Below are 27818 nucleotides of genomic sequence, written 5' to 3'. Positions count from 1 at the left end.
GACAATGCTGATCATTTACTGATAATTGTCTCTACGTGTGTTTAGCAGAGGCAATTCTCAGTATTGTCTATGGCAGGGGATTTTCTGGAGTTTAGTAGCCAAGACAAGTAGCTGCTACTAAGTAGCTCAGTGTGTCTTCACCCTCATGGCTGTGACGGACGGGGAGATTAGTCGGTGCGCGACAATTCTACCTTGTCGCGGGCGACTAATCTCCCGAAATGCCATCCCACCAGCTAGAATGTAAATCGCCGGTGGGATGGCACACGCGGCCCCGTGATTTGCCGAAGTCGCGGAAGTTGCCGTGAAAGGAAACTTACGCGACTTTGTCAAATCGCGATGCCGAGTATGCCATCCCACCGGCGATTTACATTCTAGCCGGTGGGATGGCATTTCGGGAGATTAGTTACCCAGCGACTAACCTCCCAGTACATTTACACTAAATACCCCAAAGTGGTTTAACTAAAGTCACAATTAGCTGAGGGGAAAGTAATCACGGCGATGTTGGCACACAACTCCCTGCTACTCCCATCACCCTTACAAGTACGAGTATATACCTGTACATACAAAGCTCTATATGTATTACCTGTACCCATACATGCCTATTGCTTTAGATATTGCAATACAAATATAATAACCAGGGAAGGCACAGAAAGTTCTACATGTATCCTGGGACCCCCCTAGTTTGGGGCAGTTGGAGGAGCCCGGGCAATAGGCATAACCATGGCATGGGTCAGTCCACATTCCCTATTGGGGAGGTGCCACCTGTCAGGTACCCACCCACGGCACATACACCTGTGCGGCTCTATATACATACACACATACATGTCACTATTGCTGCAAACATACTGTGTAAGTAACTCTTACAGACATTTCACTAGGAATATTAACACTAATAATCCTCACCCGCTTCGAGACGCTCTCTCCTCAGCGCAGTCTGTGTGCGAGTCCCGACACCCCCGGGCAAATGGACTGTCCCACACCCCCCAAACACACAGCTTCGGACTCCCGCTGCTCTGCGCTCTCTCCCTCAGCACCAGCGCACAGCCGGGCAATGGGCGGGGCAGAAGGGGCGGAGACTGGGAGGGGCGGTGCCGGTGTCCCGCTTTGTACCTGAAGTTGAGCTGTTAGTGCCTGGGTGCCGTGTGTAGGGCGCTGTGTGAGGGAGTAGCGCGGCTGCCACGACTGCACCGTGTGGCTTATACACTTCCCAGTCTGTTTCACTACCCCGTAGCCCTACTTAGCCGTCTGTATAAGCGTGAGGTACCGCACCCACTACCACTATAAACACTGGTTGTTCTCAGCGAAGTGAGGGAGAGACAGACCCTGAGGGAGAGACAGACCCTGAGGGAGAGACTGCAGCTCTGATTCATGACTGAACTGTTCTCTCAGAGGGAAAGTTTTAGGGCTGCTACAAGTGGTACTCCAGTCAGAGGGGCGCCTCCTCATAGGAGTGAAGACACACGGAGCTACTTAGTAGCAGCTACTTGTCACGGCTACTAAACGCCAGAAAATCCCCTGCCATAGACAATACTGGGAATTGCCTCTGCTAAAATACACATTGCGACAAATATCAGTAAATGATCAGCATTGTCTGTTTTAGTAGCTGCAACAAGTAGCTGCTACTTAGTAGTTCTGTGTGTCTTCACCCTTAGGGCTCTGGCACACGGGGAGATTAGTCACCCATGACAAATCTCCCTGTTCGCGGGCGACTAATCTCCCTGAATTGCCATCCCACCGGCGACAATGTAAGTAGCCGGTGGGATGGCACACGCTGCGCAGGCGTTTTTCGGTGATTTGCCAAAATCGTGCCGCCACGTGTGCCATCCCACCAGCGACTTACATTGTCGCCAGTGGGATGGCAACTCGGGGAGATTAGTCGCCCGCGAACAGGGAGATTTGTCGCGGGCGACTAGTCTTTCCGTGTGCCCGAACCCTTAGGGTGAAGACACACAGAGCTACTAAGTAGCAGCTACTTGTCACGGCTACTAAACGCCAGAAAATCCCCTGCCATAGACAATACTGAGAATTGCCTCTGCTAAAATACACATCGCGACAATTATCAGTAAATGATCAGCATTGTCTATTTTAGTAGCCGTGACAAGTAGCTGCTACTAGTAGCTCTGTGTGTCCAGGGTCGAACTGGGGGGTGCAGGGTCCACTGGGGCTCCTGCCCAGGGGCCCCGGACCCCCCAAGGTACTATTGTCAGTTCTGGGCCAGTTGCATGTGTAGGAGCAACACAGAAACAGGGCCGGCATTGGAGGAGACAGGCAGGCTTGTTAGAGGCCTCGACTGTTGTGAAATGTGGAATGGAAGCAGTGATGTAGGAAGTAGTGACATAGCAGTGATCGAGGAAGCAGACCTTGCAGTCATGGGGAGGCAGGGGGGCCCGGACCCGAGGGCGCTGATACCATGAGGCGAGTTGAGAAAGAAACTTGCCTCAGCTAGCAGCTCTCCCAAAGTTACCAGGGGCGGCAAAAGGCCCCCCTCCGGCACTATAAAGGTAAGCGTTGGGGGCACTATAAAGGTAAGCTCCATGGTGCCTTCCAAGTAGGAAGGGGGTGGGTATTAACAGGCGAGTGCAGGAGGGGGTGAATAAATGTGTGTAGGGTGGATTAAAGATTTTTTTGCGAAGTAGTTACGCCACTGAATGGAACACAGTTTGGGGGTGGGAGCTAGCTGTTCCCAATATGCCCAGGTCCCACCACTCCTAATGCCAACCTTGCTCTCAAAGAGAACCCTGGATCTTCTCAAAGAAGGTGTTAATTACAAATAGTGTGCTATCAACATTTACATTTAAAAATTTCTATTCCTATTTTTTTAGTTTTCTTCTAAGATTTAAACTTGAATTTTCCGCTTTTTTCCAGACTAGCAGTTTGGTGCAGACTCTTTCCATGGCAAGCTCGTAAGGCTAGAGTCCTACAGGCCAGGTAATGAGTTTTGTGTTGTACCATTAGCAAAAGGTGGGAAACTCAGGTTTTTTGGGGGGGAAAGTTGTGTGATGATGATCCCCGAAAAGTCAGGCCAAGCAGCAATGAGAAGAGTCCTGTTTAGGACCAGTTGAGAATCAGCCTTTTGGCCTTTACGGAGGTTTGTGCAGTAGAAACACGAGATTTCTAGGTATAGGCAAGCGTGACAAGGGGTTACAAATTAGATTCCAAAAACAGAATGGATCAAGATATTTTTGTAGGAACCCTAATACCTAGGGAAAAAGAAAAGACAAATCGAAACAAGCAGGTTCCAGAGTCAGAGGAGGGCAATAGATTCTATTTCTATTTAAAATGTAAGATTATTAAACCTTCAGATATAAAATGAAATGAGTTCAGCCAATGATGAGAGCAGTGAGCTCCGGAGACTAGTTATTTTGGTTGGGTCAAAGGGTTACTTATTTTCATGTCGCCCTTGCACCCGCGTGTGTATTTTCTCCGGGTCAGAGAGCCGACATCTTTAGTTCTAATATAGCTTACTGACCTCTCCCAGAATGTATTATTATCCTTTATAATATAGTGGCTACATATTCTGCAGCACATCAATTATACATCATTACATCTTGAATGAGCTGTTAAAAGTCATAGCAAAGTTGATCCGCAGCACAGATTCTTTGCTTTAACTGCCCTCCTCTTCGTCACTTATGAACAGGGGAAATAAAAGTGGAACCAATACTGAACCCTACGGCACCCCAACAGAACCCCAGTCCAGAATTTAGATCTCCATACCTTTAATCTACTAAAATAATTTAAACATTAAATAAACTTAATAGGATTGATCTGCCCCCAATAAGGGGTAATTATATCTTAGTTGGGATCAAGTACAGGTACTGTTTTATTATTACAGAGAAAAGGGAATCATTTAACCATGAAATAAACCCAATAGGGCTGTTCTGCCCCAATAAGGGGTAATTATATCTTAGTTGGGATCAAGTACAGGTACTGTTTTATTATTACAGAGAAAAGGGAATCATTTAACCATGAAATAAACCCAATAGGGCTGTTCTGCCCCCAATAAGGGCTAATTATATCTTAGTTGGGATCAAGTACAGGTACTGTTTTATTATTACAAAGAAAAGGGAATCATTTAACCATTAAATAAACCCAATAGGGCTGTTCTGCCCCCAATAAGGAGTAATTATATCTTAGTTGGGATCAAGTACAGGTGTTGTTTTATTATTACAGAGAAAAGGGAATCATTTAACCATGAAATAAACCCAATAGGACTGTTCTGCCCCCAATAAGGGGTAATTATATCTTAGTTGGGATCAAGTACAGATACTGTTTTATTATTACAGAGAAAAGGGAATCATTTAACCATGAAATAAACCCAATAGGGCTGTTCTGCCCCAATAAGGGGTAATTATATCTTAGTTGGGATCAAGTACAGGTACTGTTTTATTATTACAGAGAAAAGGGAATCATTTAACCATGAAATAAACCCAATAGGGCTGTTCTGTCCCCAATAAGGGGTAATTATATCTTAGTTGGGATCAAGTACAGGTACTGTTTTATTATTACAGAGAAAAGGGAATCATTTAACCATTAAATAAACCCAATAGGGCTGTTCTGCCCCAATAAGGGGTAATTATATCTTAGTTGGGATCAAGTACAGGTACTGTTTTATTTTTACAGAGAAAAGGGAATCATTTAACCATTAAATAAACCCAATAGGGCTGTTCTGCCCCCAATAAGGGGTAATTATATCTTAGTTGGGATCAAGTACAGGTACTGTTTTATTATTACAGAGAAAAGGGAATCATTTAACCATGAAATAAACCCAATAGGGCTGTTCTGCCCCCAATAAGGGGTAATTATATCTTAGTTGGGATCAAGTACAGGTACTGTTTTATTATTACAGAGAAAAGGGAATCATTTAACCATTAAATAAACCCAATAGGGCTGTTCTGCCCCAATAAGGGGTAATTATATCTTAGTTGGGATCAAGTACAGGTACTGTTTTATTTTTACAGAGAAAAGGGAATCATTTAACCATTAAATAAACCCAATAGGGCTGTTCTGCCCCCAATAAGGGGTAATTATATCTTAGTTGGGATCAAGTACAGGTACTGTTTTATTATTACAAAGAAAAGGGAATCATTTAACCATTAAATAAACCCAATAGGGCTGTTCTGCCCCCAATAAGGAGTAATTATATCTTAGTTGGGATCAAGTACAGGTGTTGTTTTATTATTACAGAGAAAAGGGAATCATTTAACCATGAAATAAACCCAATAGGACTGTTCTGCCCCCAATAAGGGGTAATTATATCTTAGTTGGGATCAAGTACAGATACTGTTTTATTATTACAGAGAAAAGGGAATCATTTAACCATTAAATAAACCCAATAGGACTGTTCTGCCCCCAATAAGGGGTAATTATATCTTAGTTGGGATCAAGTACAGGTACTGTTTTATTATTACAGAGAAAAGGGAATCATTTAACCATTAAATAAACCCAATAGGACTGTTCTGCCCCCAATAAGGGGTAATTATATCTTAGTTAGGATCAAGTACAAGGTAATTTTTTATTATTACAGAGAAAAAATAAATCACTTTTAATTATTTACTTATATAGGAGTCTAGGAGAGATGGTCTTCCCGTATTTTGGAACTTTCTGCATAACAGGCTTCCCAATAATGGATCCCATACATGGATAATCAAGACAATTAGGCCATAGAATAGAAAGCAGTCTATGTAGTTTTTGGACATGAGTTGTCCTTTATAAATCCATGCTGGTTGCTGCTTATTATGCTGTTCTTCAGGATGTGGGACATATTAAACCATTATTTGTATCTTTTTACTGTGTGTAGCAGTCTTTTACTATTCAACAATTCACTTTTCATGCCAAAATGATGTATTCCGGGGCGGAGAATAAAAGTACAAACAACTCACTCACTGCAATTCCAGTCATAAATGACCCCTGGATTTAGGTTGTTTGGAAGATAAGGTAATGGAAAAAATGTAAAGAGGTGCCGCCCTTCTCTGTGTGGCCAGTAGAGAACAGGACAGGATTGAACAGCAGGGCATCTTTCTGGATTCCCAATTTATATATTTCTTACATCTGCCCCTTAATATTTAATATTAATGTTTTCTCTCAGCCTTCCAATGGGAAGGTTTGTTACAGGGCTTTATTTGCAATTTTTCTTTTTACTAATTTTTATTTGCATTTTAACTTACAGAATGGAGGTCGAAATAAAGCAATTTTGTAATGAACAGCGTATATCCTAAAGAAGTAAGAAAAGGAAAAGAAGGAGAAAGAGAGAAATGCTCCCACTTCTGTTGGACGATGGGGCCAAAGAATGAAAAGAAAGGCAGAACAAAGAACTACAGAATTAACTGCTGCTGCTTTATAGTATTCAGGTACTAAATGATGTGCCCCCTTTTGCCTTCATTCTCTCTGCCACAGAGCTTGATGTTAAAACGTTTATATTTCTTTCCTAGGGAACTACATTGAAATGCATACACTTCCTACTATTTATTGAAGCAATGATCTTAAAGGGGGCATATTGAGTAAAAAGTCTATATTGTGCCAGTGAATTGGAGTAATATAGAAACTTGCTTCTATTAAGTGTGTTCTTAGTACCGCCACTCCAGCCAACTAGCACAACTGCAAACGGTAGTTTCAAATTGCCCATTTAAAGGAAAACTAACCTCAAACAATGTAGGTCTCTATAAAAATAAACTGCATAAAGCACCTTTATGTGTAAAGCCCTGCTTTATCTAAATAAACCATTTAAAAAATATATACTTTTGTAGTAGTATGTGTTACTAGGGAATCCTAAATAGAAAACTGCCATTTTAAGTGTTATGGGCCACCCCCTGGGATCATACGATTCACAGTGCACACAAACAAACCAAGGGCACACATACATGTTAGGCCCCATCAGCCAATGAATGGGCAGAGTTCTGCCTGTTACTCCCACACTACTTCCTGTTACAGTGAGAGCTGCATTATTTCCTGTCAGCTGATCTCTGAGGAAGCACACAGACCAGCACAAAATGGTAGCTCAAGGGAAAAGATATAAAAGGGCAATATCTGCTGATATATATATTCCAGTTTTGAAGGATTCTTTAATAGGCCACTTAATATGAGCTCTACTCTTCTCCATTTATTTGAGGGGGTCTTTAGCATTCTCCTAAAATTAACTTGCCTATTGCCTTACAGTCTGTGAAATATCCTACTTGTCTTCAGCCTCATTACTGATTCCCACAACATCTTCTTTTATACAGGTATGGGATCCCTTATCCAGAAACCCGTTATCCAGAAAGCTCCGAATTAGGGAAGCCCATCTCCCATAGACTCCATTTTAATCAAATAATTCAGAATTTGAAAACTGATTTCCTTTTTTCTCTGCAGTAATAAAACAGTACCTGTACTTGATCCCAACTAAGATATAATTACCCCTTATTGGGGGCAGAACAGCCCTATTGGGTTTATTTAATGGTTAAATGATTCCCTTTTCTCTGTAATAATAAAACAGTACCTGTACTTGATCCCAACTAAGATATAATTACCCCTTATTGGGGGCAGAACAGTCCTATTGGGTTTATTTCATGGTTAAATGATTCCCTTTTCTCTGTAATAATAAAACAGTACCTGTATTTGATCCCAACTAAGATATAATTACCCCTTATTGGGGGCAGAACAGCCCTATTGGGTTTATTTAATGGTTAAATGATTCCCTTTTCTCTGTAATAATAAAACAGTACCTGTACTTGATCCCAACTAAGATATAATTACCCCTTATTGGGGCAGAACAGCCCTATTGGGTTTATTTAATGGTTAAATGATTCCCCTTTCTCTGTAATAATAAAACAGTACCTGTACTTGATCCCAACTAAGATATAATTACCCCTTATTGGGGCAGAACAGCCCTATTGGGTTTATTTCATGGTTAAATGATTCCCTTTTCTCTGTAATAATAAAACAGTACCTGTCCAAATTACGGAAAGACCCCTTATCTGAAATACCCTTGGTCCCGAGCATTCTGGATAACGGGTCCTATACCTGTACAGGATTTCAACCATGCTTATCATACAGACATCCCAAGCCTTTCTCTTCTATGTATCCTTTTCCACGTAGACATGGCATAGACTTCAGTATTTACTGCCTAGTCATGCCACGCATTCAGCCAGGTCTTAGCCAGGTCCAATCATATCATATTCCTCATCCTAGCTTCTTGCATACGTTCAATACTGCTTCAAGTCTGTCCTTGCATGAGCCCCAACCCGCGGTATAAGGTAAGCAATTACAATCACTGGGGGCGTCTAACATTTTGGCACTCCCCAGTGATTTTACCTTTTCTTCTCCTTTAAGGTTGGAAAGGAGCTCTTGATTCACTTTTTTCCCAGAGTATAGTTTTATATAAGGCACTGCTCTGCAAGGGCTTCTATACAGCAGTCTCTGAGTCATTTCACTTATACAGGACTCAATATACAGATTCAATGAAACAGGGGGTATACACAGGATATTGTGCCCCAGACCTACACTGTAAATAGTGATGTGTCAGGTCCATCCCGGAAAGGCGATTTTGAAAATTACATAGTAATACATAAGTGTCTGTCGACAGACAGATACAGAGCTTGCTCGGAGGAATCAACCACTTTTTAAGAAGTCTCGAGAGAGTGTCATTTCACACCAAGATCATTAGTGCTTACAAACCCATTAGAGTACAGAGAGCAATATGTTCTTTAGATGTGTTAAGTATCTAACATGATATAGAACGCTACAAAATCTCACTCACTATTACTGTAAATAGTCAGTCCACTTTAGTTGTACAGATATTTTGCAATGCACGGAAGGGTAGAAATATATCAGAAAATGACCCCCGGGAACATATATAATCTGATATGTGCTAAAAGCAGGGCTTATTCTGTGGTGTTAAGCTTTTAGGTACTGTAAATCTAAGTGAACCGTAGGATTAGAATTTTTTAGTTGATACCAGTAATGAGCTTAGTTTCATGATTTGTTTCAATCCATTGAAAATTGAAGAAAAATAAGTTACCAGTCTGAATGAGCAATTCCTTCCACTCAAGATCAGTCCCAAGCAATCTTTGAGTAACTTGTCTGTAGTAGGAAGAAAATGGTAGGATGAGAAAGCCATGGATATGACTATTTGTGAACAGAAGGGGTTGTACATTGTTATTAATTATTTTTATTTTTTTTTTGTAGTTTTTCAGTTATTTAGCTTTTTGTTCAGCAGCTCTCCAGTCTGGAATTTTAGCAACTGTCTGGTAGTTAGGGTCTTGTTTACCTTAGCAACCAGGCAGTGATTTGAAAGGGAGATTGGAATATGAATAGGAGAGGGACTGAATAGAAAGATAAGGAATAAAAAGTAATAATAATAGGGATTCACCGAATCCACAATTTTCGGATTTGGCCAAACCCCGAATCCTTCATAAAAGATTCAGACGAATACCGAACGGAATCATAATTTGCATTCATTATGTAAATTAGAATACGGAAGGGTTAAAGAGCGCTGTGAAAAATTTTCAACTTCTGTGTTTATGTGACAAAAAGGTTAGGCCAGGAGCGTGGACCCCCATTTGAAAGCTGGAAAGATAAAGAAGAGAAGGGCAAATAATTAAAAAACGATATAAAAAATAAATAATGAAGACCAATTGCAAAGTTGTTAGGAATAGGACATTCTGTAATAAAAGTTAACTTAAAGTTGGACCAACCCTTTAAACATCCTCTGAAGTTTAGTTTCCTTCCTATGATAACATTTTGTCATTAAAGACTTATCCTGCAGTGTGTAGGGGTGTCTCAACCCTTTCTCCTTGTAGATTGTAAGCTCTTTTGGGCAGGGCTCTCTTCACCTCTTGTATCGGTTATTGATTGCTTTATATGTTACTCTGTATGTCCAATGTATGTAACCCACTTATTGTACAGCACTGCGGAATATGTTGGCAATAAATGTTAATAATAATAATAATAGGGGGGCCCAGCACTTTACGCCTGCTATTGACCAATCCTTATTGGCGAAAAATATCAGAGAAATAAGAATTCCATGGTACAGATATCATCGGTCTCTCGGGGCTGATTAGAATTGCTGCCTGGGTGCTTTGATGGGAGAAGGATAATATTATCTTCAGGAACGGAAAGTCAACTTCATTGTGCTTGGTGGGCTTATGCCTGGAACTTGATAGAAGGCACGACCAGGACTAATGTGAAGATAAAGCTTATAAAAAGAGGACTCTGGCTCTGCGGAGCAATCAGATTTAGCAGGAGCTTCTGTGGGTAATATCATTCCCATCTGCTTACAAGTGACATAACGCAAAACCTGAAAAATAAATAACCCGAGACACATTTAACAGTGTTTAACAGGAACACACCAATTTGGCGGCATTAAGGAAAACCATTTCACAGAGCGAGGGGGGAAAGGAAGGGCTTTAGAAAGCTGAACCTCTTTGGATTAAAGCTGCTTTAGCTGTTACATTCTCTTCTTCCCGGATTACCCTGGACTTCTATCTTTCTGTTAAATATCTCTACGCTGCCAACTCGCTCCTCGTAAAGACACACATAGGGAGCTTAGAGCTATAGAACTGATTTATTAATGAAAATATTGAGGCCCCCAGGTATGGGGATCCATAGCCAGCTGCTCTAGAAACATTTCATTATTAGACACCTCATATAAAGTCCTTATGTGCTGATACTTTGTCCCTTCCTGCCTACATAGAATAAATCCCTAGCTGGGTAAAGATTGTTTTAGGCGCTGCGGCCAAACTGGCTCGGTGATGCACATCTGGTGGGATTGCCCAAACACCCAATCATTTTGGCCAACAATTTATAACATTATATACTCTGTAACACAAATAAGCCTGAAGAGAGACCCACAGAATGCTTTACTGAATATAGGTGACCCAGTGTTAACAACCATACAAGATCATTAATAACTTTTATTTTCCTGGAAGCTAAAAGAACAATTGCAAAATTTTTTATTCCCATTTCAAAGACAAATTAAACCGGGTTATGGTTAATGAAAAGCTGGCCAGTATACTTAGAGAAAAACAGAAAGAACAAAGGAGATTTCTGCAAATATGGGAACCCTGGTATAGTTACTCTTTTCCGAACGCTGGGGCCGTATCTGGTTTTTCATTTAAGAATAGGTATTAAAACTAACATGTAATACAAATCTGCCAATGTAAATATTATTATGGTCATATACAAGCCGCTTTCGACAGCTGCTAGCCCTTAGAACCATGGGACTTCAAAGATATCATTAGATGGCAAGCCTAGGACAACTTTAATTATAATTTTGAGTAAAGGTGGCCATAAGCGGCCCGATTGTAGCTGGACCAATTCAGCAACTTATTGGCCCATGTAGCGGCAGAAACGACAGCCATGCCTGACCGATATCTGGCCTGATATCGATCGGCAGGTTAAAAGATTTAGTCAGGTCAAACCGACTGTGCCATTGCCGCCGTTAGAATTCGATCATTTGGCCCAAACAATCGAATTAACCTACATTTTCCCGATATCTCCCACCCGTAGGTGGGGATATCAGGAGAAGATCCGCTCGCTTGGTGACCTCGTGTATGGGCACCTTAAGCCGTCGAGCTAACCTTTAGTTTTTCATTTTGTTTTATTATTTCCTGCCCTACTTCCAACGGATACGGGACCAATTCTTCTCTTGTCCTTTCTTTTTTTCTCTCTCCCATGGATATCTAACTATTTTAATCTGATGTCCACTCTGTACAAGTTGAAATGCAATAAAGATAATAAAAAAGAAAACACTGAAGCCCCCGTTGAAAAGTGTCTGTGGCTGCCAATGCCCTTTCTATCCTGTACCCTTCCCACTCCACTGTATCCCTCCTTCCTAAACCCAAAAAACTAGATATGCAACATCGCTTTGATATGAAAGTCAATGTTCTTCTATTGCCAGCATGTCATGCAGTGTGGAGATTGTCTGTATTAATCACTGAAGTAGCAAAGGAATAAGTAGAACGTAATTATTATTGCCAATTGAAGATTTGCTCATCTACTTTACTGGCATCTCATATGAATTGTGCTCTGTTTTTCATTATTTGATATTTTAACACTGCACATTCATAATCTGCTTTATATTTATTTGTTCCATATGCGCATACAGTGTTATACTATACATTTATAGGGATCCCTCCCCTGCATTTAGCCCTGTTTAGGATTTGGTGCCCTAACAATGTTATATAGTTAATGTATTCTATATTTTAGGATTGTCTGGAATGGCACCTTATTCCTCTTCTACTATTAATTAGTGAGTGGTCCTTGAATTACCTTTATCCTTTATGAATTGTCTGCATTTCTTTTAAAAAAAGGCACAGCCAAAATAATACAAATATTAATGAAAACAGTGACATTCATATAAATTAAATTTGCTGAAATAATAATCTAAGGAGTAAAAAGTGAGGATGCATCCCAAGCATAACAATATGCATTTTGTACAGGGAAAGTAAGTACCTGTAATAATGTGCAGGAATAACCCATTGGCATCTTTTGGGTCAAAAGAAAATGGTATAAAAAGGCCAGGGAAAGCCCCCCAAACCAACACCAGTGCGTCTCCTACAAAGAACAGGGGGGAAGCGTTATACAGGCACTGCATTTATCCAGGAAAAGAAATAAAAATTACTTTCATCATGTCTATGACATAATTTATGCAGTAGGCACTGTATTTACCTGTGTTGTAGCTCCCATTATTCCCAACTACAATCAGGTGATCCCATTGGAGCCAATAAAAAGGGCAATCATTTGATATTTTAGACTTCAGGTTCAGGTAAAACTCAGTTCCTGTGAAAAATGTATAATGAAGCAGTAGAATTCTTACTGAGTTACATGGAAGTGAGTGTAGGACTGGCCAGACTGGGGGTGAGTGAGTGTAGGCCAGACCGGGGGTGAGTGAGTGTAGGACTGGCCAGACCGGGGGTGAGTGAGTGTAGGACTGGCCAGACCGGGGGTGAGTGAGTGTAGGACCGGCCAGACTGGGGGTGAGTGACTGTGGGACTGGCCAGACTGGGGGTGAGTGAGTGTAGGACAGGCCAGACCGGGGGTGAGTGAGTGTAGGACCGGCCAGACTGGGGGTGAGTGAGTGTAGGACTGGCCAGACCGGGGGTGAGTGAGGGTAGGACTGGCCAGACTGGGGGTGAGTGAGGGTAGGACTGGCCAGACTGGGGGTGAGTGAGTGTAGGACTGGCCAGACTGGGGGTGAGTGAGTGTAGGACAGGCCAGACCGGGGGTGAGTGAGTGTAGGACCGGCCAGACCGGGGGTGAGTGAGTGTAGGACTGGCCAGACCGGGGGTGAGTGAGGGTAGGACTGGCCAGACCGGGGGTGAGTGAGGGTAGGACTGGCCAGACCAGGGGTGAGTGAGTGTAGGACCGGCCAGACTGGGGGGGAGTAAGTGTAGGACTGGCCAGACTGGGGGTGAGTGTGATGTACTTGGCCAGCTTGAATATATTGCAATATATCAGGGATCCCCAACCAGTGGCTCAGGGGCAACATGTTACTCACCAACCCCTTGGATGTTGCTCTCAGTGCCCCCCTCATTTTTGAATTCCTGACTTGGAGGCAAGTTTTGGTTGAATAAAAACAAGAGTTACTACCAAATAAAGCCCCTGTAAGCTGATAGTATGCATAGAGGCCCCTAATAGCCAATCTTAGCAAGCACACATTAGCTGTACGTTTGTGCTCAGACCCATACATTAGCATGACTCTGTGTGTATAACAATCATCTCCTCCATCCGCTTATACTGCAGCCCTGGCAACAATAGATTTTCCCTTTTAGTATAAAAGCCCTAACACAATGTTCTTCCCGTCATACGCCGAATATGTTGTGTTGCTTTATCTACATGCGGACATTTCCGCTAGTCTATGGAAACATATTTGTATTTTCTAAGCACTTAATAGATGTCATTTATGTTCTACCGGGGATTCCATGTGCGGAGTGTATACGGAACATACTGCATATATTAAATTAAATTGGAAATCCTCTGACTTAGCTGAGCCTGGAATGAACATAGCTCGGGGTGGCACTGATAACCTATAAGTGTGTGCTTGGTTATTTAAATGCTACAAGCCGCCAGTTCTCTTCCCTTATAGAGTGAGGAGAGATAAGCAGTGTTTCCCATGTACCGGGGCCCTGATATGGGGAATCTGCTTGTTTCCAGCCTCTAACAATATAGATTAAATCCTTGCGCTGCTCCTGGGTGCATATTGTGCCACTCAGCACAGGGCTAGCAGATGAGCTGTAGGAAAGATAAAAATGACAAAGTGAAATTCATATGCAAATGTATGGGAATGACTGCACAGCGAGTAGGCGCCGTGTAAGGATCCACGTGGTGCCACTTGAAAGCCAAGTCGCCCATTAACTCTCCCAATCTTCCCCTCAGGTAGAGAAGGGTAATTATTTTCATTTATAAGACTTCCCTGCTGGCTTCCTTTATCCTCATTGGGCAGATAAATGATTCCCAGCTGCTGGGAGGAAATCATGTGATAGGGCCGCCAAATCCAAGTAGCCCATCGGCAATTAGCATTCACTGGCCAACAACAATGAAGGTGAAGGCTACCAGACCTGGAACACAAAGCACATAAAGGTCCCCATACACGGGCAAATTATAGCTGCCGATATCGGTCCCTTGGACCGATTCGGCAGCTAATCGGCCCATGTATGGGCAGAACCGAGCGGCCTGGCCGACCGATATCTGGCCTGAAATTGGCCAGATCTCGATCGGCCAGGTTAGAAAATCCAGTCGGATCGGGGACCGTATCGGCTCGTTGATGCAGTCCCCGAACCGACTGCCCCATGGCTGCAAATGTAATCCGGATTATTTTTTTTTTAAGCTACTTGCTACCCGATATCGCCCACCCGTAGGTGGGGATATCAGGTGAAGATCCGCTCACTTGGCGACATCGCCAAGCGAGCGGATCTTATAGTGTATGGGGACCTTAAGGCAAAAGTCATTTAAAGGACATGTTAACCCCACCACAAAAATGTAATCAGTTAATAGCATCCCCTTAATCACCTGGGATTCCTTCTCCTCCTCTAACCCAATCGCCACTAGGAATTGACTTTGGCTCTTGACTACTGAGCATGCTCAGTTCGTCTCAACTCAGGTTGCCAAACACACCCTCCAGTCCAGCAGCCAATGAAGTGATGGCACTGCTGGTTTCCATAGAAACTCTACTCTAGCTGTGTGCTTTTTTTTTTTTTTTACTCCTAACCACCTCTCTTGAGCTCAGCTTAACCATTACAGTGCCCAATTTAAGCTTTTTTTTATCAAAGTAAATTCTGCCTGTGTAAGCCTGCATTCTTCATTACATAAAAACTGCTATTTGTTTTAGGCAAATGTGATAGTGCTGGCGGACGAAGGGAATATATGCAGTACAAATGGTGTGGTTTGGATGGGGGAGATGTGCCTAACTTATATATATGGTAGGGAAATGTAGGGTCCTTTAAAAAATCCTGGTTGTTTTGAAGTTTTGACACCATGTTTTTAGTAAGACATATACATGATCACAACGAAAACCCAAGGTCGCACTATTCACCTTGGCTCCAATGACACCCACAAGAGGGGCTTTGATTACTGCAGAGCTCTCTGCTGTCAAAAGTGTTTCCTTGCCCATATGAACTGGTGTGTACTGATGACAGATACTGGGAATGCACCAGTGTCAGACTGGGTCTACTCAGGAAAATGCCCAAGCGTGCAGTCCCTGGCTAACCTCACCAATATTGTGTTCAACAGAGCTGCAATGTAGATGGGTCGGATAGGGGGCGGAATAGGAACTGGAGAATAAATGGGGGGTGTGTGTGGTCCCCACTTCCTATCCTACATTGGGATGTTGCTATAAATCTAAGGGACCAGGCACCACTGTAATTATTCCCAAGGGTAAGTGCAGCTGTGGCCATTTTGTTTGTTGCATTCGGATAAAGGGAGAGTCCCCTGGAACGACACCTATTCTGGGCATCATTCAGCCACTTGGTGTGGGAGCCGTTGGGCTGCCTTGCACCCTGCCGTGCTGGTCTTTGCCCACTGAGCATAAATCCAAAGGGGGCAATCATTGCTTTTTGGCAGAAGTGCAGTTTGATTCCCCTCAGGGCACTTGTGCTTGTGCCCGGGGCATTAGTAAATGAGCCCTTCTCAGTATAAACTGAACTCTTGAGGGATCAGCTTTAGGGAAACATTAAATTTAATTGGCAAATGGCAATTTGTAAGGAAAACTATACTCCCATTGCCGTTGGGTAATCCTAAAAAGGAAATTGCCATTTTAAGTACTAAGGGCCGCCCAGTGTCGGACTGGCCCACCAGGATACCAGGGAAACTGGGCCCAGATGTCAGTGGGCCCTCCTGCTCCTGACCATTTGGCCTGTTTCATTATCATTCCCTATTTCTGAATGGGAACAAAGAGGAGAAATAGAGGGAAGAATAGATGCTAGCATGTAATTCATTACCAGATGGTTAAAAATAAACGTCCCAATAGGTGGTGCTGGGCAAGTTTGAATAATAAAAATCAGCTGAGATAGTGAAGCCTTGTGTGTATATGTATATGATAGAACTGCACACTCCTTATTCACTCACTAAGGCAGTACATTTAGGCTTCTCGTTAGAAGCTTTAACATTGCCCCCTATTGCCATAACTGCTCCGTGCAGCTTCCAAGCTTTGTCCTGTTCATTTTAATGGGAGTTACTTTGGATTTACTTCAGGCTGTCAGAACTCCCATTTTCCTGTCATGTTTCTCTTAAATATCAAATGAATGCAAAGGCAGACTGACATGTTAGGCATAAGCATAGATTGGTTTATAGACGAGGCAAGTATTGCTTAGAGACAAGTGAATTTGTGTATCTTACGTTATTTATTTCTTATAGTTATTTGCCTTTTTCTTCTAACTCTTTGCAACTTTCAAATGGGGGTCACTGACCCCGGCAGTAAAACAACAATTGCTCTGTAAGGCTGTTACTTGTTATTGTTACTTTTTATTACTTTTCTTTTGCGCCCCTTTACCGCCTGGGGACCAGGCTCGGGCAGGGGAGAGGGGGCAGCCCAGGCAGTGACGTGGGGGGAAAGGCCCAGGTAGGAGAGCGGGGGAGAGGGGGCAGCCCAGGCAGGGAAGTGGGGGGAAAGGGAGCGGCCCAGGTAGGGAAGAGGGGGAGAGGGGGCAGCACAGGTAGGGAAGTAGGGGAGAGGGGGCAGCCCAGGTAGGGAAGCGGGGGAGAGGGTGAGCCCAGGCAGGGAAGTGGGGGACAGGGAGCGGCTCAGGTAGGGGAGCGGGGGCAGCCCAGGCAGGGGAGTGGGGGAGATGGAGCAGCCCAGGTAGGGGAGCGGGGGAGAGGGAGCAGCCCAGGCAGGGGAGGAGAGGGAGCGGCTCAGGTAGTGGAGAGGGGGAGCAGCCCTGGCAGGGGAGTGGGGGAGATGGAGCGGCTCAGGTAGAGGGAGTGGGGGACAGGGAGCAGCCCTGGCAGGGGAGTGGGGGACAGGGAGCGGCTCAGGTAGGGGAGCGGGGGAGAGGGGGCAGCTCAGGCAGGGGAGTGGGGGAGAGGGAACGGCTCAGGTAGGGTAGTGGGGGAGAGGGGGCAGCTCAGGCAGGGGAGTGGGGGAGAGGGAGCGGCTCAGGTAGGGTAGTGGGGGAGAGGGGGCAGCTCAGGCAGGGGAGTGGGGGAGAGGGAGCGGCTCAGGTAGGGGAGCGGGGGAGAGGGAGCAGCAAAGGCAGGGGAGAGGGAGCGGCTCAGGTAGGGGAGCGGGGGAGAGGGGGCAGCTCAGGCAGGGGAGTGGGGGAGATGGAGCAGCCCAGGTAGGGAAGCAGGGGAGGGGGCAGCTCAGGCAGGGGAGTGGGGGAGACAGAGCAGCCCAGGTAGGGAAGCGGGGGAGAGGGAACGGCTCAGGTAGGGTAGTGGGGGAGAGGGGGCAGCTCAGGCAGGGGAGTGGGGGAGAGGGAGCGGCTCAGGTAGGGGAGCGGGGGAGGGGGCAGCTCAGGCAGGGGAGTGGGGGAGAGGGAACGGCTCAGGCAGGGGAGTGGGGGAGATGGAGCAGCCCAGGTAGGGAAGCAGGGGAGGGGGCAGCTCAGGCAGGGGAGTGGGGGAGACAGAGCAGCCCAGGTAGGGAAGCGGGGGTGAGGGGGCAGCCCAGACAGGGGAGTGGGGGAGAGGGGGCGGCCCAGGCAGGGAAGCGGGGGAGCTGGGATGACTTGAGCAGGGCATGGGTTGGCAGGGCCAGGGCCATGAGGGCTGGGGCCCACCAGGTTTTATCCAGAATATAGTTGGGCAATATAATAAATTTTCCATGGTTATTTTTTTTCCAAGTAACAATCCAGAGACTGTTCACTAACAATGGTTTTACAAAATAATTATGACAAAAGTATTCCTTTGTGCCGAAGATCTCCAGAGAACGGATTTCAGTGATTCATTTCTCATCGGGATGCTGGTCACACTGACTGACAAAATGTTAATATATTTAAAAAATTTGCCTTTTAGAATAGTATTTTAAATTCTCTCTCAGACTGCAAAAAAATACAGCTTGTGTGTACATATGGGTTCACCCTGCTGGGAGAAATGTAATTTGTTTAAGAACTCGACTCTGACATTTTGCGAGGCCTCGAGGCAGACGTAACCTTCACATCTACACGCTCCATCTGCTACAAGGGTTACAGGGAATTACTTTGGAAGGGTTCTTCGGCCCAACTGTGCCAGCCCTGGGGGGGGACAAGGCAACTTGTGGGAACTACAGTTTTTTTATACAAGAACAACATAAACTTTACTGTACTTCAGTTTTCATAGAGGAACGGATCTTGATATATAGGCCACAAACTGCTCAGGGGGGATGTATCCAACTCGGCAGAGGAATATGTCAGTCTTCTAAGGGCTCTGGTACACGGGGAGATTAGTCGCCCGCGGCAAAACTCCCTGCTCGCGGGCGACTAATCTCCCCGAGTTGCCTTCCCTCTGCCATCCCACCGGCGAACATGTAAGTCGCCGGCGGGATGGCAGACGCGGCAGCGCGATTTCGCGCAAATCGCCGAAAAAGACTCGCAAGGCTTTTTCGGCGATTTCCCGAAATCGCCCCGCCGCGTCTGCCATCCCGCCGGCGACTTACATGTTCGCCGGTGGGATGGCAGAGGGAAGGCAACTCGGGGAGATTAGTCGCCCGCGAGCAGGGAGTTTTGCCGCGGGCGACTAATCTCCCCGTGTACCAGAGCCCTAAGGGGGAAGACACACAGAGCTACAGAGTAGCAGCTACTTATCATGGAGAATCCCCTGCCATAGACAATACTGAGAATTGCCTCTGCTAAACACACGTAGAGACAGTTATCAGTAAATGATCAGCATTGTCTGTTTCTGTAGCCATGACAAGTAGCTGCTACTAGTAGCTCCGTGTGCCATCACCCTAAGGGAGAAGACACACGGAGTTACTAGTAGCAGCTACTTTTTAATGGCTACTAAACTTCAGAAAATCCCCTGCCATAGACAATACTGAGAATTGTCTCTGCTAAACACACGTAGAGACAATTATCAGTAAATGATCAGCATTGTCTATATTAGTAGCCATGACAAGTAGCTGCTACTAATAGCTTTGTGTGTCTTCACCCTAACTGCAACACAAGGGACAGTAAGGGTGAAGACACACAGAGCTACTTAGTAGCAGCTACTTGTCACAGCTACTATATGTCAGAAAATTCCCTGCCATAGACAATACTGAGAATTGCCTCTGCTAAAACACATGTAGAGACAATTATCAGTAAATGATCAGCATTGTCTGTTTTAGTAGCTGCTACTAGTAGCTCTGTGTGTCTTCACCCTAAGGACACAGTCACTAATGTGCAGGCTATGATTGTCTGGAGCAATGAAAACACCAGGTTGCCTTGAAAGAATTACCAGACTTGGACTGAGAAATGCCAGACTATTTCCAGTGTTCAAATAGGAGTCACCGACCCCCGGCAGCTAAAAAACTATTAGACTATAAGACTACAATTTTATTGTTATTTTTACTTTTTATTACTTATTTTTCTATTCAGTCCCTCTCCTATTCATATCCCAGCCTCTCATTAAAACCACTCCTTGGTGACTAAGCTCATTTCAACCCTAGCAACCAGAGAGCTGCTGAAATTCCAAACTGGAGAGTTGCAGAGCAAAATTTGAAATATTTAAAAAACAGCAAATATTAAAAAATGAAAACCAATGGGGAATTTTTGTTGCAGCGAATCTTTGCGGCAGTTTTGCGGAAAAGATTCATCAATGGTGCAACAATCCTAGGAAATCTGGGAACTTTTTATACTTATAACAGGTTTAAAAGCTTTCCCTGATTGTGAAATGCACCTATTACTGTTCAGTATACGTTATGGGCAAACAGTAGCGCAGGCAGCAGAGTGAAGGCCTTACCTTAATGGGTTAATAGCCGCAGGCTTTATATCTGGGGACGTGTTCCCAACGTTTCTTATGTCTCTGATACGACACAAGTGCAAATCACAGCAGTTCCAATATGCAGACATCAGCGTAATTCCCGTACATGTCCCCCAAGCTGTCGCGCCTAAACACCGGATATTTATTGACATACATATTTCCGAAGAAAAATACAAAGGCATGCAGAATAATAATGCAGAATAATAATGCAGAATAATAATGCAACGATTCAACAGACAGAGGACAGACAGCGGGGCTCCATTTTGCTGTTCTTCTAGACTAAAGCCGGGCGTACATAATCAGATTTTAGCCTTCTTGCGGCGAATGTTGGGATATCGGTCGTATGGTTAAATGCAAAGATCTAAAACTCACATTTAGCCTGAAATTGTAGGATAAAGCCCTAACAATAACCAATGGGAGGATGTTCTGAACATGAAATAGTTACAGGCACCAATCATACGAAAGTGACTCCCATTGTAGGGCCCCCAAGGGGATCGGCAGATACATGCGCAGATTTTATCCTTATCCCACCAACATTTTCTTCATTTTTTTATTGTTTGTAGTTTTTTAATAATTTCTGTTTTTATTCAGCAGCTCTCCAGTTTGGAGTTTTTTCCCAGCTATCTGGTTACTAGGGTTCAAATTACCATAGCAACCAGGGAGTGGTTTGTATGAGAGAAAGTAATATGAATAAGAGAGGGCCTGAATTGAAAAATAAGATAAAAAGTAACAATGACAATAAAACTGGAGCCTCGGAGAGCAGTAGTTTTTTGGCTGCCGGGGTCAAGGTGTTGTTATTTTGTATACGGTTTGTCCGCTCCCCTGGGCTGAGTGGCAGGAGTACCTGGGCCACCCCTACAGAGGTGAATGCAATAATGTCTGAATGTAAACATTGCCGCCATGATTTATTATTTCTGTTTCCATATCTATAATACAGCGGTGTTTGTGAGTCTGGGAGACGCGTGATTGGAATGAAACCCCGCACTGTTGGGAGGCTGGAGACGCCAGTGCCTGCGTAGGGCCCGGCACATCTAAGTACACATGTTAATGGCTTATTGTGGCCACTTCTCAGCCAGGGTTGGGTTTGATGAGGAAATAGGAGTTCACTTCCTTCATCCCCAGCCCGTGGCTCCCCGGGGAGAGAGACGCTCAGGCCCAGACACAGGGCTCTGTCTTGTAATGAGGGAAAGGGTTGAGCTGCCGAGCGGCTTCAATGGGGATGTTGGTGTTACACAAACTGACTCCCCCCCCCTCAGGCCCAGCAGTTACACAGAATTAATTTACTGTGTGTTTCCATCATACAAGTGCCCTATACACAGCGGTAAAGGGTAAATACTAACAGAGGCACCATGTGCTGTACCCCACCCGAATTGCCCGGCATCCTGCGCTCTGGGCAGGGATATACAGGGTCAGACTGGGCCCCCAGGGGAACCGGGAGAAATCCCAGTGGGCCCCGGCGGCCAGACTCAATTCCTGCAGGGGAGCCACTAGTGTCCCCCCCCCCCGGCACGCTAAACAGGGTCGGACTGGGGGGTGCAGGGCCTGCTAGGGCTTCTGCCTCAGGGGCCCCTGCACCCCCCAGTGGCCCCCACCACCTTCACGGCCCCCAACACCCTCCGACCCCCTCCCCAGAGCGCTCCTAAAAGAAACTTAGGGAGACAGAGGATTATGGGAATGCCCTGGGGGGATCGGATCTGGCCGCGGCTGACTCTAAAGGTAAGTTTAATTTATGCACACTTGGGGGAGTGGGTCAGACGGGGGGGGGGGGGGCAGTAGCCCTGGTGGGCCCTGCAACCCCCAGTCTGACCCTAGTGCATATTTATAAGGCACCTTTGCCTTATTATAGAGGCAAAGGCGATTTGTAGGATTGAGCCAGATCTAAATCCTGCTGATAAAGGCAGAATCTTGGCCAAATCCCGATCCGAATCCTGGATTTGGTGTATCCCTAACAATTCTGCTGTTATTGTTACTTTTAATTTCTTATCTTTCTACCCAGCCCCTCTACTATTCATATATCAATCACTATCTGAAATCACTCCCTGGTTGCTAAGGTAAACTGGACCCTAGCAACCAGGTTTCTGCTGAAACTCCAAGCTGGAGAGTTGCTGAAAATAATTAAAAAACTACCAATAATAAAAAACGAAGACCAGTTGGAAATATTACTCTCTATATCATACTAAAAGTTAATCTAAAGGTAAACAACACCTTTAAAAGCCTTTAGATTTTCTAACAGGATCATTCAGCCGCTGCATGATAGGAATATCTGTGGGAAGCCCATAAGCGAGCTCATCAGCATCTTCCCCTTGCAGTTGGGCGTGTTTATGTGCAAAGAGGTGAATAATTAGGTCACTCTTCTTCTAGTCAAGTGCCATCGGAGCACCTGCGAGACATTGGCATCGTCCCATCGTAATCCTCGTTAGTCTGTGATTGCAATCAGTGCGTTTTCACTCTCCGCATCTTGATTGACCCTTTCAGATGCTAATGTGCCTCCCTGGCGCGGGCACGGACCCGATTCCACAAATTATACCAGCGTGTGGTTTACTTGCACAGAGAACATCCCTTCAGCATCCCCACTGCCACATGGTATAAATACAGGTATGGGACCTGTTATCCAGAATGCTCAGAACCTGGGGTTTTCCGAATAAGGGTTTTTTCTGTAATTTGGATCTGTGAGGGTAATTATATCTTAGTTGGGATCAAGTACAGGTACTGTTTTATTATTACAGAGAAAAGGGAATCATTTAACCATGAAATAAACCCAATAGGGCTGTTCTGCCCCAATAAGGGGTAATTATATCTTAGTTGGGATCAAGTACAGGTACTGTTTTATTATTACAGAGAAAAGGGAATCATTTAACCATTAAATAAACCCAATAGGGCTGTTCTGCCCCAATAAGGGGTAATTATATCTTAGTTGGGATCAAGTACAGGTACTGTTTTATTATTACAGAGAAAAGGGAATCATTTAACCATGAAATAAACCCAATAGGGCTGTTCTGCCCCCAATAAGGGGTAATTATATCTTAGTTGGGATCAAGTACAGGTACTGTTTTATTATTACAGAGAAAAGGGAATCATTTAACCATTAAATAAACCCAATAGGGCTGTTCTGCCCCCAATAAGGGGTAATTATATCTTAGTTGGGATCAAGTACAGGTACTGTTTTATTATTACAGAGAAAAGGGAATCATTTAATGGGTCTGGCCACCGAGCCCATGGCCCAGTCTGGCCCTGCCTATCCCTGTAATCTGTTCCTTCAAACAGTAGGAATAAATACCATTTTTATATGCTGAAATCCAGCTGCAAAACAGTTCTTCTCTTTCTGCATTTCTGGCTTTATGACCTAATGACACCCGATGGCAGTTATACCTGCAGTTGATACTGATGAAGGGCGCTTTGCCTAATCCAGCAAATAACCATCGGTGACCAGCTAAAGCTGCCCAGACACGGGGAGATGCTCCTGTTTGCCCAAGTCAGTGTATGGGTGTAGCTTTATCCAGTTGTTGCCACATAGGTGGGCCAAATCTGGGTTCTCTGACTGGACCCCGGAACAACAATTGGATCACATTAAAGTCCTGTGTAGAAATATTGATAGATATATTGGTAGATCCATCCCCTCATATAGTGTTTACCTACTTCCTGAATGGTATATTCGGAAACATCAGCAGATTGGCCCCATACATATGCTAGTACAGGTATGGGATCCATTATCCGGAAACCCGTTATCCAGAAAGCTTCAAATTAAGGGAAGTCCATCTCCCATAGACTCAAGGCAACTTTCCGGCGACTTCCAGAAATCGTAGCCACGAATATGCCACCCCACCGGCAATTTACATTCTTGCCGGTGGGATGGCATTGCGGGGAGATTAGATTTGTCGTGGGGCGACTAATCTCCCCGTCTGTCACCTCCCTTAAGGTATGGAGATCCAAATTACAGAAAGATCCGGAAACCCCCAGGTCCCAAGAATTCTGGATAACAGGTCCCATACCTGTATAAGTTTCTAATTCAGTCAGGTTTGTCTAAATCATTAGCCAATGACTGAATGTGCACGGCCAGCCTTGTTGTGGCAAAAGCAAAGCCAAGAGATTCAAAGCTCTTACCCCTATCATCTATTTTATGCCTGACAGTGTCAGACTGGGGTGTACTGAGCCCATTGGGGCTGCTGCCTAGGTGCCCCCCACTCCAGTCCTGACGTCAATCCCCCTGCACTGTATACCGGAGTGGAGAGTGGAGAGAGTCAGCGTTGGACTGGGCTGCCGGGGTACCGGGAAAAAACCTGGTGGGCCCCGGCAGCCCAGATCCGATTCCCCCCAGGGTGCTCCCGTGATCCACCATCTCCCTCCCCCGACGCGCCACAGGTACGTTTTTTTTAGGAGTGCCCGGGGTAGGGGGTCTGAGGGTGTTGGGGGCCTCTGCAGGGGGTGAAGGGGTCCAGGAGGCAGAAGCCCCGGTGGGCCCTGCACCCCCTAGTCCAGGGATCCCCAACCTTTTATACCCGTGAGCTACATTCAAGTGGAAAAAGTGTTGGGGAGCAACACAACCATAAAAATGGTTCCTGGAGGTGCCAATAAGAGCTAGAATTGGCTATTTGGTAGCCCCTATGTTGACTGGCAGTCTGCAGAAGGCCCTGTTTGGCATTATACTGGGTTCTTATGCCTCCAAAAGTTGCCTCCTAACCAAAAATGAGTGCTGTTTGTCAGAAAGAAGGTATAGGTTATAGGAAGTAGAGAAAAGTCCTGCTGTTTTGTGTTCATATTAATTACCAACACATATTAGTAGGTTTGCTGCTGTAAGCGTAGGAATATCTAGGGCCAGATTCAATTCCATGAGAAAAACTTGCCTCGTGCTACAATGGACTCTCTAACGAACTCTCAAATGGGGAAATTTGGTATTAAAATATGACTTGGATCTGGCCCACATTATCTATATTTATGTAAAAACATAATGGGCAAAAGTCTATAGTCTATATAGGTTGTGCTCAAGGGCTATTGCTAGTTGGGGAAGAGACTAGGATACTAGATTGTAGGCAATGGGCTTCTAGCCACCCATCCGGCCAATGGTGGTTGTACATGTCACAGTCGCAATTTATATAGAGACCTTATTTATTTAATTATATTTGAACTTAGGTGCACCCCCCCCATACATTTTCAGCTGCTATGGTTCAGCCCAGCTTGAAGTGCGATAAATGTTTTGAAGAACATCTATTAAGATCTTTATCTGTTGTCTCCATTACGCCGATTGGTCCAATGTAGAGCTGTTTTGTTTCCCTGTCTTGGTTTGAAGGGTTAATCCATCTTTGATTAGAAGAGAATGAGTGTGATTTGTAGGAGGGAATTACTGTACCCGACGGATAATGACTGGCGGAGAGAGCGACTCTTTATCGAGGTGCAGCCCAGGGATCCTTCAGCCTCTCTGCTAAAGCTCTTTGCGCCCATTTATTGTATCAGACCCAGTTTCCCTACAGATGGCAGCTCCTTACATGTGCAGAACACTTGGTGTAATTAAACAACAGCTTTATTTTGGCCAAAATCCTGTTTGGGTTTATCTAGCAAACGAGTGCTAATCCCCATGGGGCTGTGTATAACAGACTGGGCATATGGCGCCTGAATCTCTCGTACATGTGTGAACTCCGTGTGTGTATTGAGAATAGAATGTTGTCACGTGTAGTGCCCACAGGGTCAGACTGGCCAACGGGGCACCGGGACTAAGGGCGGCCATACACGGGTAGATTTCAACTGCCGATTAGGCCGATTGGGCAGCTTATTTGCCCATGTATGCGCACCCCCAATGGGCCTCCCCGAAAATTGGGCAGATCTCAATCTTGTAGGTTTGATTTTCCCTTCAGATTGGATCTAACAGCCCACATACCCGCCATTTTAATTAGATCGTTTAGATTGAATAAGCCCAATATTACCTACGGCATTTCAGCATATAATCCAATCGTTTAGCGACCTCGCCAAACAAGCAGATTGGACCGTGTGACCTTAAACCCGGTGGGACACGTTACCTTTGGGCACCACTGACACAGGCATATGGGCAGACTGTGTGGTACAGTGGTAGAGCACTAGGGCACCGGAATGTGATAATCTTATCTATCTGCGTTAACTAGTGGGGGGTTTGGCCGGAGTGGTGGGCCCTTAGCTAGTGGGGTGTTTGGCCGGAGTGGTGATCCCTTAGCTAGTGGGGGTTTGGCCGGAGTGGTGGTCCCTTAGCTAGTGGGGGGTTTGGCTGGAGTGGTTGGGCCTTTAGCTAGTGGGGGGTTTGGCCGGAGTGGTGGGCCCTTAGCTAGTGGGGGGTTTGGCCGGAGTGGTGGGCCCTTAGCTAGTGGGGGGTTTGGCCGGAGTGGTGGGCCCTTAGCTAGTGGGGGGTTTGGCTGAAGTGGTGGGCCCTTAGCTAGTGGGGGGTTTGGCCGGAGTGGTGGGCCCTTAGCTAGTGGGGGGTTTGGCTGGAGTGGTGGGCCCTTAGCTAGTGGGGGGTTTGGCTGGAGTGGTGGGCCCTTAGCTAGTGGGGGGTTTGGTGGAGTTTTCTGGTGATCCAAGCCTCCCCCAGTCCGACACTGAGTACACAGTAATATACAACTCACTATTATAAGTGTCTGATGTCGATTTCTCTTTAAATGTATTTGTATTCATTCAGCTACAGAGAAAAGCTCTATTTATGAAGGCCACGCTAGCAGGGTCAGACTGGGCCAGCGGGGCACAGGGAAGGAACCTGGTGGGCCCGTGGAACCTCTGCCTCTGCTGGCAACTGCAGGAGCGTCACCCCCCATAACGGCAGCAAGGAGAAAATGTGGTACCTGGTGGGGGGTTTGATGTTGCGACTGTATTGAGGGGCCCCCAGGCAGCAGCCCCATTGTGTCCTGGACACCCAGTCCGACCCTGCACGCTAGGGACATGGGGAAATAACCAGTGGGCCCTGCCGACCCAGAACTGATCCCCACCAGGAAGCATCAGCGTTCCCTTGATCGTGCCTAGGTAACTATGAAGTATGTGTGCTTGGGGGGGCCTTAGGTGGAAGCCCCGGTGGGCCCCGCACACCCCATTCTGACCCTGATGACGCAACAGAAAGGTGATTGACTGCAGCACGATTCTCCTATAAAAGCTGCACAAAAAGGAAGACAGGACCTTACGCGTTTCGCACACACTCCCACCCTTAATTATAGGCCCCATTTATGCCCATTTGAGCGTGACCTTGAGCTGCACTCACAAATGACCCTTCACGTGTTTGCAAATGAGGCCAATTATGTGCTGTCTGCATAATCATAAGGCGGCGGTCTCATAGTTACCCCAACCATTAAACCGCCACTGCTCCGCGCCACAACCCCATTTGCTATTGTTATTCGTACAAGGAGGGAAAACGCCGCGCATTTCTCCGCCACATTGTAAAGGTGACCTGGGATTAGCTGTCATCTCTCTTTTGCCGTTCTTGGCAGAGATGCCTCATAAGCATCTGAAAATAGACTGCGCTA

At 45.3% G+C, this 27818-nt stretch overlaps 1 protein-coding gene and 1 long non-coding RNA gene across 3 annotated transcripts in view; one reads left to right on the top strand and one right to left on the bottom strand.

Annotated features, from left to right (window-relative positions):
* Window positions 1-1043, bottom strand: part of znf385c (zinc finger protein 385C) — a 139284-nt gene extending 138241 nt beyond the window's left edge. Inside the window, exon 1 of one of the 2 annotated variants that reach the window (XM_031894168.1) lies at window positions 904-1043. The gene's annotated coding sequence lies outside the window, so the exon portion shown is untranslated. 2 annotated transcript variants of the gene reach the window in all.
* A 93-nt stretch (window positions 1044-1136) lies between these two features.
* LOC116407954 lies at window positions 1137-6683 on the top strand. Its single transcript, XR_004220634.1, has 4 exons — window positions 1137-1260; window positions 2866-2928; window positions 6167-6347; window positions 6429-6683. It is a non-coding gene; the product is annotated as an uncharacterized LOC116407954 (long non-coding RNA).
* Window positions 6684-27818: the final 21135 nt, after the last annotated feature.

Source organism: Xenopus tropicalis, chromosome 10 (genome assembly GCF_000004195.4).
Source record: "Xenopus tropicalis strain Nigerian chromosome 10, UCB_Xtro_10.0, whole genome shotgun sequence".
Lineage (NCBI taxonomy): Eukaryota > Metazoa > Chordata > Amphibia > Anura > Pipidae > Xenopus > Xenopus tropicalis.
Note: the sequence above shows the minus strand (reverse complement) of the source record. Positions and strands in the feature narration are given on the sequence as shown.